Consider the following 9,664-nt stretch of genomic DNA (forward strand, 5'->3'; position numbering starts at 1 on the left):
TAGCTCTATTCTTGATTGTTTGAGGAACTTCCATACTCTTTTCCACAGTGGCAGTACCAGCTTACATTCCCACCACCAGTGAATGAGGGTTGATTTTTCTCCACAATCTCTCCAATGTTGATTATAGCCATTCTAACAGGTGTGAAGTACTATCACATTATGGTTTTGATTTACATTTTCCTTAAAGCTAGTGACATTTTGCATATTTTCATATATTTATTGGCCATTTATATGTCTTCTTGGGAGAAGTGCTCAGGTCCTCTGGAAAGAGAGAGTCCTTTAAGGTATTATCATGTTCTTAAACAATTAGGTTCAATGACATACTTCCCATAGATTTTGTGACATTATATTTGATAAAGTAAGTCCAGACTTTGTCTTCAACTAAAATTTGATCTGTGCAAGTCACCTGAAGCCTCAGTTTCTTTTCCTGAAAAATAGAGTTTAGATGAGATGATTGAGAAGTCTCTCTTGATGCTATGATTCACGAAGAACAATACTAAGTGTTGAACACTTACCATGTAAGATAAACAACATTGACTTAAAATTTGTGGACATTTAACTGTGCAGAGATCTGAATCCAATGATATTGCCTTCCTGTGCCTATGTCTGATATAGTCATGTAGTGATTATTATCCAGAAGATAAATGGTTTGTTATTTCTTCTACAGAGATGCCTATTGTTCCACTCATCCCTTAAGAGCAAACTCTGATCTCAGCCCTCTCCGCAAACGACAGCCATATTTTGGTCATCCCCTCTTCTTTTAAAACACTCAACCATCACCTCTATATCAATGTAAATCTCCATCTCAAATGCTCATCTTTCTCATGAGCACTGACTTACAACAGTCTTTTAGGCATCTCTACAGGATGATGATGATCATCATTATAGTCATAATGATGATGATTGTTAAGATAGCTAACTTCATTGACCTCTTGCTGAGATTCAGGCATTTTGCTAAGCTTCTTTGTGGTTGTTGTTGTCTTTAACTTATTTGAAATTCAGAGGTATCAGAATTTAAGTAAACTGTTAAAATTAAATATATGGTAGACCTGGGAATTAAGACTGAAAATGTTCAAAATTTCATATCTCCAGTGGATTGATGAGCTTCTCTCTTACACAGATTCTCTTGCTGTGTTCCCTAATGATAGATGCCATCAAATAGATTGGAGTTCTTAAACCCTTTTCTCATATTCTTATATTTACAAAAAATTAGTTTCCAAGAATTTAACATCAAATTTATCTTTTTCCCCCTACTCTTACTGTCACTGCCTATCCTGCAGATCTTCATCACTCCCATCCAACATAGTACAGTAACCACCTAACCAAATGACCTGCTTCTAAACCTCTATTATTCATTCTGCCACCTTATTTTTCCTGACACAACAGGAATCCAATCAGTTCATGCCATTTTCAAAATGTTGTAATGGCCTTTTCCTATTTATAGAATAAAAATATAGTTCTTACTCTGGCATTTAACACCTTTGTGATTGAGACTCAACTGTGATACTGGCTACAATACCCACCAAAGTAGTTTTGCTTATTCCTTTGATCATAACGTGTATTTTCACATCTTAAATTTCTTGAGGGCCAGGTCAATATCTTTCCACTCCTAATTGTAACACCAGAACAGAGCTCTCTTGTTGAGAAAATCTAGCTTACCCTTTCCTTGCACTCATAAGAGCACCACATTGACTCTGGTCAGAGAATGCAGATAGGCCTCTTATGATTCTCAGGACAGGCCTGCTTTCCTTTCTTAGGTCATATTCCTTACCCTGGAATGTACATCTTCTCCCCCTGTCATTTTTCTGACTACCAAAATCTTTCAAAGTCCAGACCTGAGGCTTCATCCATTTAACTTTCCCAAGTCAGAAGTATTTACTCCTTCTACAATCCCATGGAATATTTTAATTTCTATTAGCCATACATTTTATATGCTTCTTGAGCAGAAACACCATACTTATTCACTTTTTAATTTCCTGGACTATCAACCACGTTACAGGATGGTATGTTTATATTGCTTACATATAGAAAGGGTTTAGTAAATGTTTAATGATAAAATCATATCTCCTGAAATTCCTTATAGTTCTGTGATTCTAAAATTATCATTCAATATTTATTTCTTTAAATGTTTTGTTGCATTGGCATAAATATTTCTCCCTGAGAGTACAAATATGTTAGAGTTAATCTGCAAACTAAAAATACGTAAGGATTTTGATCACAGTATAATTAAGACCTAAGGTTTTATGGAAATGCTAGTGATTTTTTTATTTTTTTATTTTTTTACTTTTTAAATTTATCTTTATTGATGAAAGTATTACAGTATACTATTCCCCCCCGCCCCCAATTTATCCCCTCCACTTCCCTCCCACCCCCTTCCCAGGCCTTCAGCCAGTTATTAACTGTGTCCATGGGTTATACATATAACTTCTTTGGTTAATCTCTTCCCACCCTCCACCCCCCTTCCCTCCTTTCTCTGAAATATGATACTCTGTTGCATGTGTCAATGTCTCTGGATCTATTTAGTTTGTCAGATTCTTTTGTTCATTAGCTTCCTCTTAAAGAAGACCCTTCAACATTTCCTCTAGTGCTGGTTTGGTGGTGATAAACTCCTTTAGCTTTTCCTTGTCTGAGAAACTCTTTATCTGACCTTCAATTCTAAATGATAGCTTCTCTGGGTAGAGCAATCTTGGTTGTAGTTCCATGTTTTTCATCACTTTGAATATTTCTTGCCACTCCATTCTGGCCTGCAAAGTTTCTGTTGAGAAATCAGCTGACAGTCGTATGGGTGCTCCTTTCTAGGTAACTAACTGCTTTTCTCTTGCTGCTTTTAAGATTCTCTCTTTGTCTTTAACCTTTGGCATTTTAATTATGATGTGTCTTGCTGTGGGCCTTTTTGGGTTCCTCTTGTTTGGGACCCTCTGTGCTTCCTGGACTTGTAAGTCTGTTTCTTTCCCCAGGTAGGGGAAGTTTTCTGTAATTATTTTTTCAAATAGGTTTTCAATTCCTTGGTCTCTTTCTTCCCCTTCTGGCACCCCAATAATATGAATGTTGGGCCTCTTGAAGTGTCCTAGAGGCTCCTTATACTATTTTCATATTTCTGGATTCTTTTTTCTTTCTGCTCTTCTGGTTGGGTGTTTTTCATTTCCTCATGTTCCAAATTGCTGATTTGATCCTCTGGTGTTGATTCCCTGTAAATTATTCTTCATTTCAGTTCCTGTAGCCTTCATTTCAAATTGGTACTTTATTATGTTATCGATTTTCTCAGTTACTTCCCTAACAGTCTGCTTAAACATCCTTAAAACCAAAATTCTGAACTCTCTATCTGTTAGCTTGCTTTGGTCTATTTTATTTAGTTCCTCTTCTAGAGATTTCTTCTGTTCTTTCCTTTGTGACATTTTTCTTTGCCTCCGCATTTTGTCTGCTTTCAGGTGTTTGTTTCTATGTAGTAGGTAGAGCTGCTATGTGTGCTGGAATTGGTAGAGTGGCTTTGTGTAGTAGGTGTCCTGTAGGGTCCAGTGGCTCAGCCTTCCCAGTCACCTGAGTAGGGCCTTCTAGGTGATCCCCTGTGTGGGCTGGGTGCACTGTCCTGTTGTAGTTGATCCTTGATTGCTGTTGGCATCCCTGGGAGGAACTGGCCCTCAGTCCAATCAGCTATGAGGACCAGCTGCAACTACAGCCAGAGAGCTGCTGTGTTGGAGACACCCTTATGGATCAGGATTTACTTCAGTGGAGCTTTCGTGTTCACCAAGTGCACCCCTTGAGTGTCACTCGTGGATGTGGTAGGGTTGTAATCAAGTGTGATAGATTCTGATCACCAGGTGCACTGTCTCTGGGGCCTCCTGGGAGGTGCAAAGTCAGCCTGTGCCAGTGCCTTGCCCAGGGCCACCCAGCCTGAGCTACACAGAAAACCGTAGTTGGCTGCTACTTGTGCTGGGCTTAGAGGTGTCCAGGAGAGGCCAAGCTATGAGCCAATGCAGGCTGTTGCTAGTGCCAGGCCTGGGGCCACTTATCAAGCTGTATGGGCCACGCTGTTGCTTGTTTGAGAGATTTTAGGCCACTTGCATAGAAAAGCCCCTGGAAATGGCCTGGATGAGCTGCAGGTGGGGAGAGGACGGGCCTCCAGGAATCACGGGGCAGGGCCAAAGGTGTGAGTCAGGTGCTGGTGATTCAAATATGACGTCTGCCTGCCTGCTGTGTGTGAGGAGGGCTCACCAAAGGAGCAATGGCCTCTGCCAGTTCTTCTGCCTGGGAGGAAGCTGCCCCTTCACCTCTCGCCCTGATTCCAGGTAGGTTAGTTCCTCCCCAAGTGTCCCAGGTCCTTTCAGGCTGCTGCCCGCGCTGGGCTCAGATGGAGCGGGTCTGGGTGAGTCTGTGTGCAGGCCCTTTGAGAGGAGCTGCCTGGGGCTCCCGCAGCCTCCTTGGCCCTCAGGGACAGTCCTGGCTGGTTTCACAGCCCAGAGTTGTGGGGACATCTCTTCCCGGCCTTAAGCCCTGGGCTGGGGGCTTGCAATGGGGCTGGGACCCCTCCCTCCTTCGGGAAAACTCCGCCGCTGAGATTCCCTTCCAGGTTTCAACCGTGGCACCAGGTGTGGGCCTGCGGCACGTCTCCGTGATCTAGCCCCAATCCGTCCGCATCTGCGCCCCTCCTACTGGTCTCGGTGCTTCTTCAGGTCCCTGGTGTGGGGCTTCTATTCAGCTAGATTTCAGGAGGCTCAGAGTGATGGTGGTTCCGTATTTTAGTTGTAATTTTGATGTGGTTGCAGGAGGTGGAGAGTGAAGCTGTTACCTACGTGGCCATCTTGTTTTTCAGACCTCTGGGTGTGCTTCCTCGGAGCCCCACGTGGCTTCTGGTGCCAGCAGTTTCTCTTTCCTGGCACCTTCAGCTTTTTGCTCTTTTTCTCTGGCACTCCAGTATCTTTCCTCTTCTGTTTCACCATCCTGTGCTTGGCCGCCGATGCCCGCCTGGAAATGCTAGTGAATTTTGCCACAAAAAAATAATGAGTTCCTTTGTCATGAAAGCCATATATTCAGTGGGACATTTCTTTTAAAGGAAGTGAGAATTGTGCTTGAAAGCAGTCAATATTATTACCATTACAATTTAAAAATTTTATTTGTCTTCATTTTCTCTGTGAAACTAACCTATGCAAGATATTGATTAAGCATGAAGTCAGGACTCAAGATACCCCATGTATTTATTTTAGTTTGTTTGTATTAGTAACTCCATTACATAGAGAGAGAAAATAAAAGTTAGTAGTAAAATCAACATCCAGTTGTCCTTTCTTTTTTAGGAACACAAGTCTATAATCCCAAGCCTGCTTGTACCTAAGCAGAGCCATGTGATAGTTCTGGCCAAGAAAATGTGAATAAGAATCTCATAGCGGGAAAGTCGGCCTGTTTTTCTCCCTTTCTCTTCCCCTGCCTTTAGCAATTATGGAGAAAGTACCATGTTGAGATGACAGAACCACAATGTTAAAGCAGCCTGCCTGTATATATATTTACCAGTAATTTGAGGCAAGCATAAATAAACAAGAATATTTGGAGGATGATTACTATTGAAAAGAATTTTAATGTATCCATAGTCCAGTCAGAATACTATAGTGCTATATAGTATAAAGAACTACTCAGAGATATTTTCATTTATTTTACTTTTAGTAATAAATTTTTTTCTCCCTTATATATATTGTGCTTTAAAATTCATAGTTATAATTAAGAAAACAATGGTTTCCTTTTTTGTAGTTCTGATATTTTTTAGTTCTTCAAATTTGTTGTTGATCAGGAGTTACTGAAATAAAAAGTATAATTGAGTCCCAATTTCATGATCCTCATGGAAATGGCTTTAAGAGGAAACTGGTCAGATGAATATTATTGCTTCCCATTTTCAACCAGTAAATCATTGCCATTGATAAATAGACTGCCAAGTCTGTCAAGAATGCTCAAGATATGTTACATAACACAACATACTTGTTCAATGGGGGGTTGGGAGGAGAGAAGACTAGGAAATAACTTATGTGAACTTGATTTCATCATACAAGACAAGCACAAAACACCAGACATGACTTTGAGAATACTGTACCATGCACCCTTGAAAAAAACTTTTGCCTCCTTCATCAGGAGAATTCTTCCTTCAGCAGTCTAGCTGCCTCTGTACATACCAGTTCCTTTGCATCCTGACTGCATCATCATGCAACCACAAACACTGTCAAACCAGTATGAAGTCAACCAGCCACCACAGGACACCCTGCTCCTTGAAGTTATAAACCACAGTCTATACTGCCTTTATATTGGGTATCTGCAGTGATTTGCTTGCTGCATGCTGCACTTACAGCAGCAACTTGACCCACTCAGTAGATTCTACCACCATCTTCCAGATGGCCATGGCCACTCCACCTGTCAGGAAGTCCTTGGTGAAGGACACAGAGGCATCTGTCACAAAGAAAGCAGAGGCTGGTGACTGGGGGACTGGGCTAATAACCAGCCGGGACTCCTGGGTTCTGCCAATGGTTTATTGTTATTTTTATTGAATTTATTGGGTTGTCATTGGTTAATAAAATTACATAGGTTTCAGGGATACATCACCTGTTTATTGAATTTTGTATTCCCCCCAAAAGTCATCTCTTTCTATCACCATTTATCCCCCTTTATCCTCTTTTACCTCCCTACACCCCATTTCCCTCTGATAATCACCATACTGTTGTCTGTGTCTATGAGGTGTTTTAATTTTGCTTAATCCCTTCACATTTTTCACCCAGCCCACAACCTCCCTCCCTTCTGACAGCTGTCAGTATGTCCTCTGCATCTGTTTCTAATCAAGCAATCAAATTGATGAATCTTAAAGTCTTAACAAATGTTTTACCTTCTTTTCATTGAAAAATAAGAACTTCTATTTAGATTACTTTTGTTAAATAGAAAATTTTGGGTTTTTTTCAGTGGTTTGCATTTGCTAAATAGTCATAACAGACAGTTTATATCATAGCTATTGCTTGTGGGGGATTCCACCAGGTGAATCCTCATTTCCATCCATAAAACTTTTCTATTATAGTTCCCCAAGAGTCCTGATTTGGCTACCAGGGCTTCATTCTGCTGAATATGACATTCCTGGAATCTCATGGATATTTTTTGCATTATTTAAAAATACTTCTGTAAACAATGTTCTGCGCAAATGGTCTCATCAAGTTTTTCTTTTTTTTGTTGTGAAGTCTTTAACACAGTTCAAAAAGCAGATTTCTATAAGTTTTTGTAGGTGCCAAAAAATTACTTATACTGTTTCATCTGATCAAATTCTGGTAGTTGTGCTTTCATATTCTATTACATTTTTTAATCATCTTTTCTGATGCATGAGTTTCTTTTCTGTTTTTGAAAGGCAGTTGTTCAATCTTTGCTTGTACATCTCCAGTGAAGCCTGATTTCCTATTTAAGCACAGGCTTTCCTATCAGACACCAGTATGAGGCTTGGAGGTTGACCCAGTCAAATCTGGAATCAAAGGGTTGGGGTCAGGGTGGACACCAGAACACTTTATGTCAGAGAACCTAAAGTAGCCTGAATTGTTGAGCCACAGATGCCCTGGAGGTTGACAAGATCTACAGTGGTCTTCACTTGAGTGAGAAATAATTTTCCTGTCTCTGGGCCAGTGAAATTTTGTATTAATTTGTCATTGAAGAATCACTTGACCTAATCTAACCAATAGAGGTGGCATTCATAATTGCAGTCATTAGAGATAACAGAAAAAAAGCCAATAGCTAACCATTACTGGGCACTTACCAGGCTTTGTTCAATGTACTTGGGTGAATTATCATGTTCAACTCCCACAATAACCAACTTAAGAGATGAACAAACTGTGGCATAGAGAAACTTAATAACTCACTTAAGGTCACAGAGTTTCGCCCGGCAGGGTGTGGCTCAGTGGTTGGGCATCGACCTAATATCTGGGTGATTGGAGTTCGATTCCTGGTCAGGGCACATGCTGGGGTTGTGGGCTCGATCCCCAGTTGGGGGCGTGCAGGAGGCAGCTGATCAATGACTCTCTCATCACTGATGTTTCTATCTCTCTCTCCCTCTCCCTTCCTTTCTTTGGAATCAATAAAGACATATTTGAAAAAAAAAACAAAAGACCCCAAACAAACAAACAAACAAAAAGGTCACAGAGTTTATAAGACTTAGAGCTGGATTCAAGCTTACATTTGATTTGATACCAAAGTTCATTTACTTCCTGAGTATGCACTAGAGTCTTTGGTTTATTCACATATTTGTAACTTTCTAAGTAAACACAGGTAGAACTTGGTTCTAGGGTGCTTGTATAATATTTTTTAGAGGGATGTAGTAGATTTTGCCTCCTAGGAAATTTCTTGGGATTTATGTAATGTTTAGTACCTTTGGGGCAAAAGGGGAAATTTCTGTCTGGTTCATGTGACCTGCTTCATTTTAATAGTATCTATGCCCATATATTGAGCGTACAGTAGGATTAGAGCAAAATCCTTTTAGGATTTAGGAATGATGATGTGATTAATATGTCCTGATTTAACAGTGACAACAGCATAGAACAATTAGTCACTTAATAAGTTAAACTTCATTTATATGTCTTCTGGGGAGGACTCTGTCAGATTAAGAAAGATTCTATGCCTTAATTGTCCATGAAGTTATGAGCTGAGCCTTGCTCTCCACTATGAGGATCAAGTTCCAAAGTCCTGGATATACTCATCCATCATTTCTTTGTCTCCTTAGTGAATCATGTCTTAATGAAGACAAATTCTATTACTTTAAACATTTATTCTTGATAATAAAATTCCAACCAGGGCCCTAACTAATGAACTCTCAAATTACTTTAGTATACCCTATTAAAGGTATTAGTTGGTATTGGCTGCTTTTAGGATGTTTTATTATAGGATGTGTTTGTATTTTTTAGAAATATAAGAAATGTTGTTTCACTCTCTGAAGAATCTGCAAGCAATCCAGTGAGCAGGGAAAATACAAGATGAAGTGAGATAGAAGGTAAGAGAAATAATTGAAGACTAATGGGGGATGTGTCAAAAGAATATTCAAGTCAGCTTGAAGAAGCTCCTATTGGAAAAATTAGGAGACTATCTGAACATAAAAAAGAATATTGACTATGGCTAATTGTAGAAAGAGGAGACTTTTACATATAAACTTAAAGGGAACAATTCAATATAGAAGCAGTGTATGCAGGTTAAGAGATTGATTTGCATTTGAATCTTTTTTTTACTTTTTAAATTAAATTTATTGCAGTGACAATGGTTAACATATTGTATGCAGGAAACGTATTTATACATTTTACATTGACTGGTAGTAGAGCATGCGATAAAAACTACCCGCAGACAATGTGTTAATATGAACATATAGGTTTTAGGTGTGGGTTTCTATTTTACAAGATCTGTATGTTGCTCTGTGCACCCACCACCCAAAGTCATATTAATATGTGGTGATGGGAGAAGATGTGGGTTTGAATCTTGACTCCATTACCTCTTCTACTGTTAAGTTCTTAAATCTTTCTATGTCTCAGCTTCCACATCTGTAAAATAGGAATAACAACAATAATAATACCTACATCAGAGGGATGATAAGAGGATTGACTAAAACAAAATTTAAGTAAACTGTTTAGAATAGTCCCTGGCACATAGCATGTGCTAAGTAATTACAGTGGTACCTCGG

General features: G+C 39.5%; 1 pseudogene; it reads right to left on the bottom strand.

The window, feature by feature from the left end:
* Window positions 1-4,806: 4,806 nt before the first annotated feature.
* LOC107529926 (mitochondrial import inner membrane translocase subunit Tim9 pseudogene) lies at window positions 4,807-7,299 on the bottom strand (annotated as a pseudogene).
* Window positions 7,300-9,664: the final 2,365 nt, after the last annotated feature.

This window comes from Miniopterus natalensis, chromosome 1 (genome assembly GCF_054644295.1).
Source record: "Miniopterus natalensis isolate mMinNat1 chromosome 1, mMinNat1.hap1, whole genome shotgun sequence".
In the NCBI taxonomy this organism is placed as follows: domain Eukaryota; kingdom Metazoa; phylum Chordata; class Mammalia; order Chiroptera; family Miniopteridae; genus Miniopterus; species Miniopterus natalensis.